Source organism: Apium graveolens, chromosome 5 (genome assembly GCF_009905375.1).
Source record: "Apium graveolens cultivar Ventura chromosome 5, ASM990537v1, whole genome shotgun sequence".
Lineage (NCBI taxonomy): Eukaryota > Viridiplantae > Streptophyta > Magnoliopsida > Apiales > Apiaceae > Apium > Apium graveolens.
This window is the reverse complement of record NC_133651.1, coordinates 65797417-65817160: the sequence shown is the minus strand read 5'-3', so window position 1 is coordinate 65817160 and position 19744 is coordinate 65797417. Positions and strand designations below refer to the sequence as shown.

General features: G+C 36.4%; 1 non-coding gene across 1 annotated transcript; it reads right to left on the bottom strand.

Annotated features, from left to right (window-relative positions):
• Positions 1–317: 317 nt before the first annotated feature.
• LOC141663293 (small nucleolar RNA R71) lies at positions 318–424 on the bottom strand. The gene has a single exon (XR_012551371.1). It is a non-coding gene; the product is annotated as a small nucleolar RNA R71 (small nucleolar RNA).
• Between the last annotated feature and the right edge of the window lie 19320 nt (positions 425–19744).

Genomic DNA, 19744 nt, shown 5'->3' with positions numbered 1-19744 from the left:
GCATTGTCAGGACAACTATCACGGATAAAACCTTTGAGATCAAGCCTGGCATAATTCAGATGGTACAGAATTCAGTCCAGTTTGGGGGTTCTCCAACGGAAGATCCCAATACACACATTAAGGATTTCATAGAGATCTGCGACACCTTCAGGTTCAATGGTGTGTCTGAGGATGCAGTCAAATTGAGACTATTCCCATTCTCTCTGAGGGACAAGGCTAAGAGCTGGTTACACTCTCTACCAGCTGGTTCGATTTCTACTTGGGAAGATCTTGCTCAAAAGTTTCTCACTAAATTCTTCCCTATGGCGAAGACAGCTGTAATCAGAAATGCTATTACTCAATTTGCGCAGCAAACGGGAGAATCTCTATGTGAAGCTTGGGAGCACTACAAGGAGATGCTTAGGAAGTGTCCTCATCATGGAATGCCTGATTGGATGATCGTCAATTATTTTTATAATGGTTTGGGAGCATAGTCCAGACCCATGCTTGATGCAACATCAGGTGGAACCTTATGGGCTAAGAGCTACGATGAAGCTTATGATCTAATTGAACTGATGGCTACTAATGAATATCAGTATCCAAGTCAGAGATTGCCACAGGGCAAGGTAGCAGGAGTTCTTCAAGTGGACACAGCTATGGCTATCACTGCTCAACTAAAGGAGTTGTCTATGAAGATCAATTCTCTGGCTAACTATGGTGTTAATCAGATAACCAGTGTTTGTGAGCTATGTGCAGGATCGCATGCAAGGGAGAAATGTGCTATATCTAGTGAATCAGCTCAGTTTATGAGCAACTTTCAGAGATCGCAGTAACCAGTTCCAGACACTCATCATCTTGATAATTGGAATCATCCTAACTTCAGCTGGAGCAACAATCAAAATGCAGTTCAACAGCCTTATCAGCAGTTTGGATCCAATCAATTCAATCCTCCTGGTTTTCAGCAACAGTATGCACCAATACAACAGTTCCAACTTCAACACTACCCGCATGGTGTCGGTCAATCTGCTAATGAAAAATCTGAATTAGAGGAGTTGAGGCTTATGTGCAAAAACCAGGCTCTTATATACAAAAGCCAGGCTGAGTCTATCAAGAATCTGGAGAACCAGATAGGACAAATTACTAACGCCTTATTGAATCGACTACCAGGAACGCTTTCTAGTGATATAGAAGTTCCAGGCAAGAGGGAAGCAGAAAAGTAGGTGAAGGCAATTACATTGAGGTCTAGGAAGATCGCAAGCCCTGAAAAATCTCAAGTTCCAGAATCTGAAGTTTTGACTGAAGAAGATGTGCAGAAGGAAGCAGAAGTGGAATCAAAGAATAAAACTGTGGAACACACTCCTCTTAAGGGTAATACAGGGGAGAACAGGTCTATCCTCCACCTCCTTTTCCTAAAAGGCTGTAGAAGCAGAAGTTGGATAAGTAATTTGCTAAGTTTTTGGAGGTGTTCAAGAAACTTCACATCAACATACCTTTCACTGAAGCTCTTGAACAGATGCCTAGCTATACGAGGTTTATGAAAGGTATTCTCTCTCGGAAGGTGAAGCTTGATGACTTAGAGATCATTTCTCTCACGGAGGAATGCAGTGCTGTGCTGCAATAGAAGTTGCCTCCAAAGCTTAAAGATCCTGAAAGCTTCACTATTCCTTACACCATCGGAAACTTGTCGTTCGATAAGTGTTTATGTAATTTGGGAGCTAGTATCAATTTGATGCCCTTGTCTATCTTCAAGAAGCTAGGTCTACCTGATACGAAGCCGATATATATGTCCTTGCAGTTGGCCGATCGTTCTATTACATATCCACGTGGCATTGTGGAGGATGTGTTGGTCAAGGTGGAAAAACTTATCTTTCCTGCTGACTTTGTAATTCTTGACTTTGAGGAGGATAAGAATATTCCCATTATCTTGAGGAGATCATTCTTAGCTACTGGCCGAACTATGATCGATGTGCAAAAAGGTGAGCTTACGATAAATGTTCACGATCAAAAGGTTACTTTTAATGTGTTCAAGGCAATAAAGTTACCCACATCTAAAGAGGAATGTTTTAAGGTAGAGTGGGTCGACTATGTAGTGAATTTGGAGCTTGAGCAATTGCTAAAGTCAGATACCTTAGAGAGATCCTTAACAGGGGAGTTTGATAGTAAAGATGAAAAAGAGGCAGAGCAACTGCAGGTTTTGAATGCACCTCCGTGGAAGATGAAGTTGGATATGCCATTCGATTCTCTTGGGTTAGCAGAGCTGAAAATTTCTCAGGAGCGTCTCGAACCGTCGATTGAAGAAGCTCCCACACTTGAGCTCAACCCACTTTCAGATTACTTGAGTTATGCATTATTAGGTACACCCCATGATAAGGGGTTGGGATATATTTTTGATGATATAGATAGTGGCCGGCCGGTTCCTCCCGTGCTTACACATGGTACCTCTCATGCACCACAGACAGTTGATAGGTTTGGTATTGGTGATGCGCAATATAGAAGGTTGATTCGGCGTATTAAGGCCATGCACGACATTCACCGTGGTTTTGTTGCAGATTTGACACACGCTCTCGGTACTGTTTCCCGAGACACTGGTGTCAAGGTTAATTGGCCACCTGATCCTCCACCCGAAGAGGGTGATCTTTTTGACGACTAGGTATGCCTGAAATCCTTATTATTGCCTTCAATGAGGATATTGAAAATTTTAAGTTTGGGGGTGATAATGTAAGGATTAGTGTGTGTGTGTGTGCATATAGTTCATATAGCTTCATATTGCATGTTTAGTTATAGTTAATTCATATTTTTGCATGATTGTTCATTTAGGACATATTTGTTTGCATTTCCGTTCGTGTTATTATGTGAGTCCATGTAGTTGTATCTACATACATATAACATGATCCCTTAGGTTGAGCTATTTCTGATTGATTAGTTAATATTGATGTGAGTGTAGTGATGACGAATAGAGGGATGTTTAAGTCCTAATGAATTAATTTGCATTCCAGAAACAAATATTTTCATAAAGTCTTATAGGGTTGCTTTTGATCTAGATCATGATCATACTTGTTTGCTGTTGAGATTTAATCACTTGGTTATTTTTAGAATTTTTGCGATTCTCGTAATGGCGTAAAAACACTAATTTTTAAACTGGAGAAAAACATGGATTTCATTGCTTATTGTGAATAAGGCTAGGCGTCAAATGGCTAGTAGCCAACTCATATTTTTATGAGTAGTCTAGGGTTGAATGAGATGGAGTGAAACACACTCATTCAGAAATTATTGAAAAAAAAGAAAAAAACAAAAAGAGAAAAAAAAAAGAAAAGAAAAAAAATATGTGTTATGCATAATTGATCAAGAGTGAGCTCTGTAATACTCGAGTTATTAAGTTCTAGGGGACTTTGTGCCTAGTGACCTAAGGCTTTTTATAGTCTGGGATTCGCTAACCTTATGCTCGCTACATGGGTATTGTTGTATAAGTCTTTTGGGACCTCATTCATTGTACGGTCAAGTAAGCATCTTTATTATGTGTTCAATAATAGCATGAATCCTTGTATAACTCTAGTAGAAAGGAGGTGTTGTGAGTCATTATGCATTTAACGTCTATTCTAGTTATAAACTTTTGATTATTTTGATGAAAGATAAGTTATGGTTATTGATCTAGTATTGAGAGTATATCTGTTAAGCATCCCACACACGCATGTTTCTGGTTTGTGAGTTGGTTTGTGGGATTTATTCGAGCTCTGTTTTGAGTCATTGTATTCTTAGAGACATTGGCTTATTCATTTGGTTATGGTTATTCTGAGCGGATCGATTGAATTATCGTTTAGTTGCATTCACGTCGTTGCATTCATGCATTAGGTTTTTTTATAGTTTTTGAGTCTGTTCATGCTTGAAGACAAGCATCGATTCAAGTTTGGGGGTGTGATAAGTGGATTTTATATCTACTTGGAACGCTTCATTACAAGCTTAAGTTGGTGTTTTGGACTCAAGTTGTTGGTATTTTTGATGTGTTTTTGTGTTATTACATTTCAGACATCAGTTAAATGAAGAAAGGAGTTTTTCAAAGAAATATGCTAAAAATTGATCAGAATTGGAAGCTTAGGCCATTCTCAAGTTGTAGAGAATCTTGTTAGCTTCACGTGGGCAGTTGAATCGCCTAATTCTGACGAACAGAACTCAAGATACGTCCAAAAGAAGAATTATCAAAATTTTTCCCGAATGTCAGCACGGCCGCTCCAGAACCAGCACGCCCGCGCCACTGAAAACACTATTCCAGCGCGGCCACGCCCTGTAGCACCGTGCCCGCACCCGGTTTCTGTACCAAAATCCTGATTTTAGTTGAAATTAAAGATTTTGAGAGTCCTGGTCATCCTGGAGCCTATATATATCAATAAAAAGACGTATTCAATAACAAGGAGACTTGGAAGAGCAATAAGAAGACCTAGAGAGCACGAGAATGCTACAGAGAAGAAGACTTTTATTTTCTTTGATTTAGGCGATACTTGGATGCTTATTTTCGATTTGTCTTTGAACCTTAGTACTCTTATATTGTTTATTATCATGCTTTCATTGGAACCCATGGTGATGATGAGTTCGATTATGAACTAATCGTTATCGTGGGGTTCTAGCGGATTTATTTACGGATTTCTTTAGTTAAATTATTTTGATACCTTAGTGTGTGGTGATTGTATGATAACCTAGTATTGGTTGTGCTTATTCGTCTTATGTGCGTAGCTAACATATAAGATAGCGTGTTAATCTCTATTGAAGCGATAATGAATACAGAGGTCGCGATAGTGAATATAGAGGTTTAGAACTTGTCATGCTAGCATAGGTTCATGTGTTATTGTTATGTATGATTCGTAGGTAATTTTAACTATCTTACATGCCCCATGTAATCACGATAGATAACTTGCGCATTAAACCGTTATATTTTCAATTCTTATAGACATATAAGGACTAAGCATAATTGGTGTCTATTCAACTTCTATCTCTTTTGTGGATGCTTGGTAGTAGGGTATTCGTACAACGAAAGTTGGCGTTTACTAGTTTCATGTTATCTGATTAGTGTCATCACCATTACATGCTAAGGTTAAGAACAAAAAGGCTATTGAATGAAGTATTTAATGAAGTTAGGATCCCATGTTTGTCTCATATACGTAATTCAACCTCAATTCTCTTAGTTAATGCTATTTAGTATAATTTCTTAGTTTAATAAAAACCCAATTTATTATTTGTCTTAGCATTAAACGATAACCATACATTGTTGCATAGGTGCATAAATTGAATTTAACCTAAACCAGTCTCTGTGGGAACAAATCTGATTTATCTCTTATACTACTTGTGAACACGTATACTTGTATGTAATTTAACGCGTATTTTGCCCTAACAATCATCAAGACAATAATGAGGCCTCTTCATCTAGAGCTAATCTACCTCAATAGAGAAAATGGATTAGAGATCACCCATTTGAATTAATTATTGGTGATGTATCCTCTAGAGTGCAGACAAGAAAAGCAACTCAAGAGGTATGTCTATATAGCAGCTTTCTATCTCAGGAAGAACCTAAAAAGATAGAAGAAGCTCTGTTGGATCCTGATTGGATTTTAGCTATGCAGGAGGAGCTAAACCAATTTGAAAGTAATAAAGTTTGGAAGCTGGTACCCCAGCCTAAAGGAAAGAATCCTATTGACACCAACTGGGTATATAGAAACAAGATGGATGAAAATGGCATAGTTTTTAGGAACAAAGCTAGATTGGTTGCTAAGGGATACTGTCAACAAGAAGGAATATATTTTGATGAAACTTTTGCTCATATTGCAAGACTTGAAGCCATCAGAATTTTCCTAGTCTATGCAGCCCATGCCAATTTCAAAGTCTATCAAATGGATGTCAAAAGTGCCTTTCTGAATGAAGATTTGGAGGAAGAAGTCTATGTCTGTCAGCCTCCTGGTTTTGAAGACCCAAATTTTCCTGAATATGTCTACTATCTTTTGAAAGCACTTTATGGATTGAAGCAAGCACCTAAAGCCTGGTATGATACTTTGTCAAAGTTTCTCTTAGAAATCACTTCACTAGAGGTACTGTTGACAAAACCTTATTCTATAGAAATGTTAATGGCTCTAGTATACTTGTTTAAATTTATGTAGATGATATTATATTTGGCTCTACAGATGAAAAAGTTTGCAAACAGTTTTCTAAATTGATGCAAAGTAAATATGAAATGAGCATGATGGGAGAACTAACTTACTTTCTTGGTTTACAAGTTAAACAAGTTAGTGATGGAATATTCATTAGCCAAACCAAATATATTTATGATCTTTTGAAGAAGTTTGACCTAATGGATTGCACATCTGCAAAAACTCACATGGCTACTGCAACTAAACTTGAATTAAATACTACTGAAAAGTCTGTGGATATTTCAAGCTATAGAGGCATGGTTGGCTCACTTCTATATTTAACAGCTAGTAGGCCAGATATAATGTTTGCTACATGTCTTTGTGCTAGATTTCAAGCTAATCCTAGAGAATCTCATTTAATAGCTATTAAGAGAATTTTCAGATATCTCAAAGGAACACCAAAACTTGGCATTTGGTATCCTAGAGATTCCGGTTTTGATCTAACTGGTTATTCAGATGCAGACTATGCAGGTTGTAAAATTGATAGAAAAAGTACAATAGGAACCTGTCAATTTCTAGGAAACAAGCTAGTATCCTGGTTCAGTAAAAAGCAAAATTCAGTTTCAACTTCTACAGCTGAAGCTGAATATATTGCTGCTGGTAGTTGCTGTGCACATATTTTATGGATGAAAAATCAACTGTTGGACTATGGTCTACAGGTGAATAAAATTCCTATTATCTGTGATAACACTAGTGCCATTGTCATCACTGAGAATCCAGTACAACATTCAAGGACCAAGCACATAGACATCAAGTACTACTTCATTAGAGAGCATGTTATGAATGGTACTGTGGAACTTCATTTTGTTCCAAGTGAAAAACAACTTGCAGACATCTTTACCAAGCCACTTGATGAATCCACCTTCACTAGGTTGGTAAGTGAGTTAGGTATGCTTAATTACTCTTAATCTATTTTGATGTCTAAGCAATTTGTAATGCAACCAGAGTAAAAGTTGATATTTCCTTTCAAAGAATAAAATTTTGACTAAGTCAGAATTTGTATCTCGACGGATGTTCATTATCCGTCGAAAATGATTATACATTGAATTATATCATTCGTCGAAGTATCAATTATTACTCTGGGTACTTTTACTATTATCCGTCGAATGGCACTCAATCTTAGCTGTCGATTTTGAGCATTATCCGTCGAATTTACTTACATCCTGTATGTATATTTCAACGGATAATCTTAGAATTTTGACAGTTTTCTTTATTTTTAAACGGCTATTTTGGGCTAATCTGATTGGTTACTTTATTTCACTTTTTAATTTTTGACAGTTTATTTCTGAGATAGTATAAAAGCTAATTTCATTTCTACTCTTTTCTTTTATCATTCTCAAAGCAATTTCTCTAACTCTCTTCTTCTTCAAAGCAAATACTCTCTCTCTGCAACTAATCTCAATCACAGCCATGTCACCCATAGTCAACATTATATCCTCAACTGGGTTCGTCTATGAAAAGAATAACTTTATGGCTCTGGTAAACAAACAAATTCCGGCATCTGAAGATTATCACAAGATGATGGACTTCATACTGAATTGCAAATTGAGTTATGCCTTGAGTCCCCAACCATCTACTGTGAAGTTGTCGAGGAAATTTGGACTACAACAGTGTTCACCTCTAAGGACAAAACTATTACCTTCGCTCTCAAAGGTAATGAACACTGTGTTAATTGTGATGCTATTAAAAAATGCTTTAAATTTCCTGAAAATAACACTCTTGCTTTACACACAGACACTGATGTGAGTAACATGCTAGTTTCTATAGGCTATGCTCATGATGCCATTAAGTTAGGTGATGTTAGGAGACTAGGTCTTAGAAAAGAATGGAGTTTTCTGTGTGATTCATTTATCAAAGTGTTTTCTGGAAAAAATAGCAATTTTGATGCTATATCTTATTCACTTGTTCACATGCTTTATATGCTTCTTAGTGATAAGTACTTCAATTTCAGCACTTCTATTATGTATGAGATAAGGAGTTAGTTAGGGGATATTAAAAAGAGGTCTAAGAATATTTATTATGCTACATTTTTCATGATGCTAGCTAATTTTGTTTCTGAGAATCTCTCAATTGAGAACCCAACAAACAAGTTAGCTTGTTGGCTCCAAGAGAGGAGAATTATTGCTGATTTAAACAGGGTAAATCATCACAAGGATGTTACTCTTGTGTATATGCCAATCATGGAATTGCCTCAAGTAAGTGGGGTAAACATTTCTGTCCCTACTACTTCCCAATCTATCACTTCTTTGCAAATGTCTGTGGCCATGGCACCTGTGAAAGTGACCAAACAGGTGCCTACCCAAGCCACATAACCAAAAATCTCCAAATCTAAGTCAAATAAAGCCCCCACTAGTTTCTCTCAACAGAAACTAGTTGTAAAATCCACCAAAAGCCAAGAGGGGAGTGTGAAGGGAAGTGAGACTGGTGAGGGACAGGGTGAACATCAAAGAAACCCTAAGAATAAGGATGGAAAGGTGAGTGCATCCCAGCCTAGCCACACTGTAGTTTCCTAACAAACTGCAGTGCTTAATAAGGGCATTAGCTCATTACTAGTTGCATCCTCCCAAAAGGTTGTGACTATTGAACAAAGCTCACAGCCAAGAGCACATGCCAAAAGGGTTAGGGACACAAGCTCACCCCAAAATTATATTCGAAAGAAGAAATCAAAAACCATTGGGGATACACAGGGTGCACACACTGTGCCTACTGCAGTCAAAGATTCAATTCATGCACCTTCTCAAAGTCAAGTTAATGTGGCTCCAATAAATGTTGAGTCATAGCCAAAATCTTTAATTATAGAAGCACCTAACACACCAAACTCACCCAAAAATTCTCTGAATGTTGACATGATTCATACATCAATTGCTGATTCTCCATCTCTAACTCTCATGGAGAAGTCAAAATCTACAGCATGTGAGCATCATCTTTTAGATGATTTGTTGGCTCACTTGCCTTTTCTTTCTGATTTTACTGAGAATACTATGCAAAATCTCAAATCAATCACCGTAGATTCTACAGTAGTCTCTACTTCAAACTCTATCATTTCTATTATCTCGACGGATATTGTTCATCCGTCGACTAGTGATTGTATCTCGATGGATGTGCTTAACAGCAGTCATCCGTTGACACTTCCAACTACTACTTCGACGGATGTCCCTCATCCATTGAGTATCACTGCACAACTTCAAATTTCAACTAATGTTACAAGTGCAGATGATTTAGTGGTTGTACAATCACTCTTAGGTGTGAGGGAAGAGAGTGAACATAATGAAAAACTGAGTTTCTCTCAGGCAAAAGGAGAGGAAAAGAGTGAAAATCGGCAAGCTATTTCTTCCATCTTGGAAAAAGTGAGTGAGTGAAGTCCCACCTTAGTAGGTGAAGGTGAGGGTGTGAGGGTGGGAAGCCAAGGGGAGCCCTTGATGCAGGAAAAGAGAGATCATGAGAGAAAAGCAGGTACATAAGAATGGGAAGAGCCCATTGTAAGTGAGTTAACGGATGTCAATGAGACTGAAAGGAAACAACTATTTCAGCAAGAATTGTTAGATATATTTGAGATGTCATGTCTAATATGTTTCATGTTTAGTTTTCAGATCTTAACAAACAGGAAATATCAGTACTTACTGGAAGTCAGAACTTAAGGATATCAGGACTTAGATTATCAGAAGATAATATCAGAAGATGGATATCAGAACTTAAGTACTGGAGGACTAACAGTTAAGGAAGGAAGCTAATTTACTGGAAAGAAGATCGGGACTAATACAAAAAGAAGATATGCATGGAAAGAGTTAGAGGACTTAAAGAATTGTATAAGATATCTGATTGATATATTTTAGGAGACAGAATTATATTCCATATCAATTAGAAGTTATCTTGTAACTGTGTACTATATAAACATAGACATAGATTTACACATTATGTTTTATCATTATCGAGAAGATCATACATTGTAACCTAGCAGCTCTCGTGATATTTGTTCATCACTGAGAGAGAACAGTTCCATTGTAACAGAGTTTATTATATCGAATATATATGTTTACTGTTACTTGTGTTCGAAATCGATTTGATTGTATTCTACACTGTATTCAACCCCCTTCTACAGTGTTGTGTGACCTAACAAGTGGTATCAGAGCCTATCTGTTAACACACATACAGTAAAGATCCAAAACAATCATGTCTAAAGAAGCAGAAAATCCAACCAAGCCCGCCAAAACTGAAGAAACTCAAAAGACTCAAATCCACAGTCGATATGAGACTATAAGGGTTCCCATACTAAGACCTTCTGAGTACCCCATATGGAAAGTGAAGATGGCTATGTTTCTGGAAGCTACAGATCTAGAATACCTTGACAGAATTAATGAAGGACCGCATAAGCCAACCAAGCTCTCTGTTGTAGTTGCAGATCAGCCAGCAAAGACCATACCAGAAAGAGAAAAGTGAGTACACAGCTGAAGATATCTCATCCATTGCCAAGGATGCAAAGGTAAGGCATTTGCTGCATAGTGCCATTGATAATGTCATGTCAAACAGGGTAATTCACTGCAAGACTGCAAAGGAGATATGGGATGCTTTGGAGACAAGATGCCAGGGAACTGATACAATCAAGAAGAACATGAGGACTATACTCACTCAAGAGTATGAGCACTTTGACTCAAAAAGTGATGAGTCATTAACTGACTTATATGACAGGTTTGTCAAACTCTTGAATGATCTGTCACTAGTGGACAAGGAATATGATCTTGAAGATTCAAATCTAAAATTCCTTTTAGCTCTTCCTGAAAGTTGGGATTTGAAGGCTACTTTTATAAGAGACAACTATGCTCTTGATGAAATTTATGGTATGCTCAAGACTTATGAACTTGAGATGGATTAAAGAAGCAAGAGACAAGGGAGAAAGTCAAGGGCAGTTGCTCTTAAGGCTGAGGAGGAATCCCCAAAGTGGCTGTCTCAAAGAAAGACAAAGGAAAAACTCTCATCACAAAGTCTGATTTAGAATCATCAAGTTCTGATGATGATGATGATTCAGAAACTAAAAGTTTACCTGAAATAGATGTTGATGAAGAGATGATGAAATTGTGTGCTCTTATGGTGAAGGGTATCACAAAGATTGCCTACAGGAAATTCAGAAGGGGAAAGAAGTTTTTCAAGAAAGGTGGAAGTATTGATAAGAAGGGTTTCAGAAAATCTGAAGGCAGAGGAGGAAAGTCTGACAGAGGAGATTACTCAAATGTCAAATGCTACAATTGTGGTGAGAAAGGCCACATATCTCCTGACTGCAAGAAAGGAAAAAGTGACAAAGAAAAGACACTTGTCACAAAGAAGAAAAGCTAGACATACTCTTCAGATTCTGAAGATGAGGTGAACTATGCCTTGATGGCAAATGCTGATGGCAGCCCTGAAACTGCTGAATTAAAGGTACCTCAAACTTATGCCTTTCATACTGATGATATTACTGAGTTAAGATTATATCTTAAAACCATGTTTATTAGCTACAGAGATCAAACTTTAACATGTGAAAGATTAACTTCTGAAAATCTTGCTTATAAGAAAAGGAATGATTATTTATAAAAGGAATTAGTTATGTTCCATCAAACTCAGAAAGAGAGAGATGATGCTTTTTATGTTAGAGATAAATTGCTAAAATTGAATAAATATCTCAAAACTAAGTTAGAAAAAGAAAAAGAGATTATCAGGACTTGGACTAACTCTGGCAGAACAACTCAGAATTTATTAAGTAGTGGAAACTGGAAAGAGGGCTTAAGTTATGGAGATGACAAAAGTGAAAAAGGAACTGAACAAATTGAGCCAATTGTTGTTAAACAAACTGTTAAGCCAAATGTAAATCCTGTTAAGTTTGTAGCTAAATCTGTAAAGTCTGATTCTGAAAAGATGAAAGATTCTAAGACAGAAGTTAAGGAGAAGTCAATTTCTGACAAATTAGAACAGGATAAACCAACTGAAGTCAACATAGGCTTAAAGAAGCAGCTTAAGCATAAGCTGAAAGAAATAAGGAATGTCAACAAGGTTAAGGCAGCTACGAAAAATAGGAATGGAAAGGAAGGTGTGAATAAAAGCAATAATTATATGCCTGTTCCTAATGCTCCTAGAAAGAAATGTTATAACTGTGGAAACTCTAACCATCTTGCTTCTTTTTGCAGGAAGAATAAGAATATAAACTCTTTATCTCCTAAGTCAGGAGTTAAGAGTTAATCTATTAGGTTTAAGCCACAAAATCCTTGTTTTCATTGTGGTAGTTATGGCATTCCATTTATACTTGTAAGGAATATCATAGTTTATACTATGATTATTATCAAATAAAACCTTCTTTGAAGAAAGTTGTTTTAATTCCTTCTAGTATAAAATCTGATGCAAAGTCTGATATAAGTTCTGATAAACAGCATGTTAGCATAAACTCTGATATTAAATCCGCTGCAAATACTAAAAAACTTAAAAAGGCCAAAGGATCCAAGCAAGTCCAGGTCCTTAAAACTAACCATTAGTGGTCTTTGTGATTGCAGGGAAACAGGAGAAACATCCTAGTACTAGATAGTGGATGTTCAGGACATATGACTGAAAATAAAGCCCTGCTCTCAGACTTTATGGAGAAAGCTGGCCCAGAAGTTTCTTATGGAAATGACAACATGGGAAAAACTCTGGGATATGGCAATATTAATCTTGGGAATGTCATCATTGAAACAGTAGCTCTTGTCTCAGGACTTAAACACAATCTGCTGAGTATAAGTCAAATCTGTGACAGAGGTTATCATGTTGATTTCTTTGAAGAACACTGTGAAATTGTGAGTAAATCTAAAGGCAAAGTTGTTCAGAAAGGATACAGGCGTGGTAACATTTATGAAGCTAAGCTTTCAACAAGTACTGATGGTTCTGCAATTTGTCTGATGAGTAGAGCATCAATTGAAGAAAGCTGGAATTGGCACAAGAAACTCTCTCACTTAAATTTCAACAATATAAATGAACTGGTCAAGAAAGATCTTGTGAGAGGACTACCAAAGTCAGTATTTGCTCTTGATGGCCTTTGTGATTCATTTTAAAAGGAAAAACAAAGAAAATCTTCTTTCAAGAGCAAAACTGAGTCATCAATTCTTGAGCCTTATCACCTACTGCATGTTAATCTATTTGGTCCAGTCAATGTCATGTCTATTGTAAAGAGGAAATATGTTATGGTTATAGTGGATGAGTTTGCAAGGTACAACTGGGTGTACTTCTTGCACAAGAAGAATGAAACTGCATTTACTCTAACTGATCATGTCAGACAGCTCGATAAGTTGGTCAAAGATTCTGTTAAAATTATATGAAGTGATAATGGCACTGAGTTCAAGAATTCAATCATGGAAGAGTTCTGCAAAGAGTATGGAATCAAAATATGAATTTTATGCACTTGGAACTCCACAACAAAATGGAGTTGTAGAAAGAAAGAACAGGACTCTCATTGAAGCTGCACGAAGATGAAGCAAAGCTGCCAACCTACTTTTGGGCTGAAGCTTTGCAGACTGCTTATTTTACACAGAATGCAACACTCATAAACAAGCATGGAAAAATACCATATGAGATGGTGAAGAAAAAGAAGCCAAATCTGAAATACTTTCATGTATTTTGTTGCAAGTATTTTGTTCTTAAGACTCATCCTGAACAGCTGTCAAAATTTGATCTAAAAGCTGATGAAGGAATTTTTGTTGGATATCCACTTTCCACAAAAGCCTTCAGAGTCTACAATTTAAGAACAAGGGTTGTCATGGAATCTATCAATGTATCTTTTGATGACAAGAAGATTACTGGACTTGAAGATTTCAATGATCACGATCAGTTGAGATTTGAAAATGAAGACTTAAATTCTGATTCTGTAAATTCTGATGACTTAAACTCTGAACCTGTAAGTACTGATGTCATTGAATCTGTGATAACAACTCTAAAGGAAAATGCATCTGTCCAGGGGGAGCAAGCTGAAGATCCTACCACATCTCAAGACTCTAAAGAAGCATCAGAACATGATACTAGCTCTTCTAACTCTGATTCATCTAGTTCTGATGAGTTAAATTCTGATAATTCTGGAAGCTCTGATACTTCAAATCCTGAAGGATCCAAGTCAAACTCTGAAGTCTCAGAGAGCATAACTACAGGGGGAGCATCAGAAAATGCTGATGGAGACAACATGGATCATGGGGAGGATCTAGTTCTAGAAGTCAACTTCAATCTACAAGGAAGTGGACCAAATCACATACACCTGACTTAATTATTGGAGATCCTGAAGCAGGTGTCAGAACTAGAACTGCAACATCAAATGAATGTCTCTATCATTTTTTTCAATCTCAGACTGAACCAAAGAAAGTGGAAGAAGCTCTTCAAGATACTGATTGGGTTCAAGCAATGCAGGAAGAGTTAAATGAATTTGAAAGAAATAAAGTCTGGACCCTAGTGCCAAGACCAAAGAACAGATCAGTTGTTGGCACAAAATGGGTGTTCAGAAACAAAACTGATAGTGATGGCATAATTACAAGGAATAAAGCAAGGCTGGTTGCTAAAGGCTACTCTCAACAGGAGGGTATTGATTATGATGAAACATTTGCACCAGTTGCTAGATTAGAAGCCATAAGGATCTTTTTGGCTTATGCTGCTCACAAAAAGTTTAAAGTCTTTCAAATGGATGTGAAAAGTGCTTTTCTTAATGGAGAATTAGAAGAAGAGGTCTATATTGAACAACCTCTAGGCTTTGTAGATTCAGAATTTCCAAATCATGTCTACAGGTTTGATAAAGCACTTTATGGCCTTAAGCAAGCTCCTAGAGCATGGTATGAGACTTTAGCTCAATTTCTTCTGGAAAGTGGATTTCACAGAGGTACAACTGATAAAACACTGTTCTACCTCAACCATGGAAAGGACTTACTTTTGGTACAGATATATGTTGATGATATCATATTTGGTTCTACAAATGCCAAACTCTGTGAGAGGTTTGCAAAGCTAATGCAGTCAAGATATCAAATGAGTATGATGGGAGAACTTAGTTATTTTCTGGGCCTTTAAGTCAAGCAAACTAAAGAAGGTACTTTTATCTGTCAATCCAAGTACACCCGAAACTTACTAAAGAAGTTTAGAATGCAAGATAGTTCAACAACATCCACTCCCATGGCCACTGCAACCAAGTTAGATAAAGATACTGGTTCACCAGTAGATATTACTAACTACAGAGATGCAGATTTTACAGGATGCAAAATAGACAGGAAAAGCACTAGTGGAAGCTGCCAATTTCTTGGAGGTAGATTGGTTTCTTGGTTTAGCAAGAAACATAAGTCAATTTCCACATCAACTGAAGAAGCGGAATATATTGCTGCAGGAAGCTGTTGTGCACAGATTCTTTGGATGAAGAATCTGTGACTGGATTATGGGTTAGAATTTTCTAAAATCCCTATTTATTGTGATAATCAAAGTGCTATTGCTATGACAGGTAATCCAGTTCAACACTTAATGACAAAGCACATCAGCATTAGGTACCATTTCATAAGGGAACATGTGATGGAAGGTACAGTGGAATTGCACTTTGTTCTAATAGATCAACAACTAGCAGATATCTTCACAAAACCACTATGTGAAGTTACCTTTACAAGACTGGTAAATGAACTTGGAATGGTTTCAGGTTCTTTCTCTAAATCTGCTTAGTTTTTGCTCTCATGCATCAGACTTTATGATCAGTGTTTACAGAATATTTTATTTTCATATAATCTGTGCTTAAAATTGAAATTCATTAAATACTGATTGTTATCTGATATGGATCTTTAAACTCTGATAGTGTTTTGAATGTTCTGTGACTATTCAATCCAATGAGGATAACTGTGCTAGATGATGACCTAGTAGTCTTTAACATACTAGAAATCCCATGTTTGAATTAGTTATTTATGTGGAAACTCATTAACACAAGCAAATTCTGATTTTGAGCTTAGTCAAGTTTACTTTGTGTATCTTATTACTAAGTCACAAACTAGATTATTGCTTCTTATCTGTTAGATTCTGATGTCAGTAAATCTTAAGGATGAACTAAATGCTGATAAGCCTCACTTATCAAAAGAAAAGAAAAGAAAATAAAATAAAAGCCAGGTACTCCTTTGAGATCTAGAGTAAATATATGGAAGGGAAGACCCAAGTGCATTGCTGATATTAAGTAATATGCATTAGAAAAGCAAATAAATTTTCTTGGTGACTTTTCACATTTTCTGATTACTGGAGAAATACTCTGATAACAGCATAAATTCTGATAAGCAGCTGTGACTCACTTACACTGAGAAGCCACTGTAAAAAGGAATTTTAAAAGATGCATAAAATGAGCACAAATAGTTGAGGTGGACTCTTGCATAAATTTGTTCTATAGTAGACTTCATGATTAATGACAGATTTTAAGCACTTTTCTGAGTTATGCCTTATTTCTAAGATATACTGAAGTTTATCAGACTTTAATCTTTATCTGATATTCTGCTGAATGCACACACTTTCACTCCATATGAATGATGAAAATTACTGTGGTGATTAAGTTGTTTTTGACAAACAGTTAAGTGTCATTTGCATAAATTCTGAGGACAAGTTCTGATGGAAGTTCTGATGATTAAACTCTGAAGAAAACAAGTCATTGTTTGTATGAAGAATCACAGAAAAAGATATTCACTTTTTGAGTTCAGAAGCCATATTCTGATGACTAGTAAAATCTGATATAAGTTAAGTTCTGATATTAAATCCTGATGGAATCCTTGATGCTTACACGACATTTTTCTTTACTTGACTTATTTGTGATAAAATCTGAAACAGTCATATTTAAATCAGTATATATTTGGGTAAGATAAAAACAATTATAATCATTATGGGTTAGTGATAAACGTGTTGGTCTTGAAAAACTGCATGTGCACAGTAATTATTGTTTATTTTACGTGCTCATTAACTTTAACTTTATCCTTTGATGAATGTTTTGATTACAATTATGGTCAATAATAAATTTTGTTGATTTGAGGAAACAATTGAAGCACGGGTTCATGCATCAGAACCTGTGATAGTTGAAGCTGAGAATGTTACTTCTCAGAAAGAAACTGCAGTTCAAAGTTTTGATACTTTGAAGAAGAAATCTGTAATTTCTGAAGCTGCTAAATCAACTCTTTCATTGGCAAGGAGATTGAAGAAAATGAAGGCTCAGAGGTATTTGGCTAAGGCTCCATTAGAAGATACTGAAGAAGCTGAGGAAGGAGATCAGGAATCTCTGATCTCATAAGAACCGATTATCATTGAAGCCCTTCCAGTTCAAGCCAAAGAAAATGCTACTGATACAATTGTAACCCCTCCTGTCTCACCTATTAAAGCTACAGATGATGCTGAAGAACACACTGAAAATTCTGAAATAGATATTCATAATTTGAATATACCAAATGTTCTTTATCTGGAAGCTCCATCTACAGAAGCTCAGCAATTTCCAACTCAATTTCCAATTTTAAATACTGAGATACCATCTACATCAACCACACCAGCTCTGGAGATAAATTCTGATGTTCAGAATTTAAATGAAACTGTTCCTGAATCTCTAGTTGCTTCACACACTGTTGTGTTGTCAGAATATAATGAGTCTTCCTCAAGTTCTAAAGATAGTGATTCTGCTGAGACTCCAGTTCCTATACTAGGAAAGGAAGAATTGGTGAAGAAATTTGTTGAAAAGGAAGCACCTATTCCTTGGGAGGATACTCACAGAGGTGTGGAGTGGAACACGAAGTGGAATGACACTGATTTCATTCCAAGTTCTAACATTCTGACAGAGCATATTGCTAAAGCTGATGAGTTGCTCAAAAATGTTGATTTAAAGACACAACTCAAGATCACTGCTCTATCTACCAAACATCTTCAAGGTTTACATTCTTCTACTCTTGAGAAGGTTGATACACTAAAGGAACATGCTGATAAGCTAGATCTACATCTTAAGCTTGACAAGAAAAGATATATCAGACCTACTCTTGAGAAAATTGAAACCATTGAGAAGATTTAAGAGAAGCAACAGGCCCAAATTGATGAGGTCCTGGCTAACCAAGTTTCTCAGAAAGCTCAATTGGAAGAAATCCAATCTTCAGTTCAACTTCTTCTTTCTCTCTTACTTCCTGATGATGCCAAAAAGGGGGAGAAGGTAGTTAAGCCCAAATGCTCACCTACTGAAATACTGAAGAAAAAGGATGATAAAAGTGATGACCAGGGAAACTCTGATAAGAGTAGAGGTCAAGGAAAAGTTCAAGAAAAATCTTCTACATTGAACAAGTCAAGTTCTGATGCTGTGAATTCTAAAAGACTGAAGTCAAGTTCTGATAAACAAAGTCTGATGTCAAGTTCTGATATTCTGATTCAGTCAGGATCTAAAGACTCTCAGAAGTTTTTACAAACTCTGAAGCTAAAGGGGAAGCAGACTACTGTTTATTACAAAAATCCTAAAATCCAGACATTTGATGAGGAGATAGCAAGAAGATTATTTCTGAAACAAAATCCAGGAATGGATTTGGAAACTCTCAAGGAGGAAGAAGCTAGATTTGCTGCTGAGAAGACAAATCTTAAGTCTAAAGCTTCTGATGCAAAGAAACCTCCAAGGCCTAAGGAAAAAGGCATCGTGACCAGGGAAAAGTCAAAATCTGAGACTTCAAAGTCCAAGACTAGATCACAAACTGAGATTGATCCTAAATCAAAAGGAAAATAAAAGGTTGGTGAACCTTTAAAGATTGAGAAAAAGATAAGTTCTTCCATTCTAGTCTATCAAACTACAATGCATGATGATTATTTAATAGAAGATGAAACTGTTCAAATTCTGAAGAAAAGGAAGATAATTGAAGAATCTAAAACAACCTCTGACACTACTCAAGTTGTTCAGGATGAAGAACAACAAGCTACAGAAGAAACAACAAATTCTGATCAAGTTAATTTGGAAAAGATGACAATTGCCGATAAGAAGAAGCTGTTATGGAAGAAAGCTACTCCATTTGAACCAAAATCCAATCTCTTGATGAATCAGCTTGCAACATTTGGATTGAGATCCAAGCAACCTAGAGATAAAGCTGGATTAGGTTCTGTTGAAGGGAAAATACAAACAGGAGTAGAAGTTACTCTAAGAGATCCTTTCATATTGACAGACAAACTATTTGAACAAATCAAACAAAAGCACCTTGACAGGGTGTTGTCTGCTCAAATCGTGATAGATGCTCATGATAAGGAAAATCTAAAGGAGAAATTGATTTTATTTCTCTATGATGGATTAACTTACAGACTAGCTGATACTGATGTGTTAAAGAAGTCTTTCATAGAACTTCAACATATGCACTATCTTCTGGAAGTAAAATCTGATGTTACAAGAAGATGGTCAGAATACATTTTGAAGGCTATAAGAGATCTATTCAAAATCTCTGGTACAAAGACTTCTCAGTATATACCAATGATTGCTGAAGATGATGGAAGAGAAATTCCTATGCTGAAGAATTCTGCTAAGGTGGAAGTTATTCTGAAAGGAAAATGCTTACATTATAATGAAAACTCTTCACATCTTAGAGTTATCAGACTTGGTGATGGACTTGAAAGAACATCAA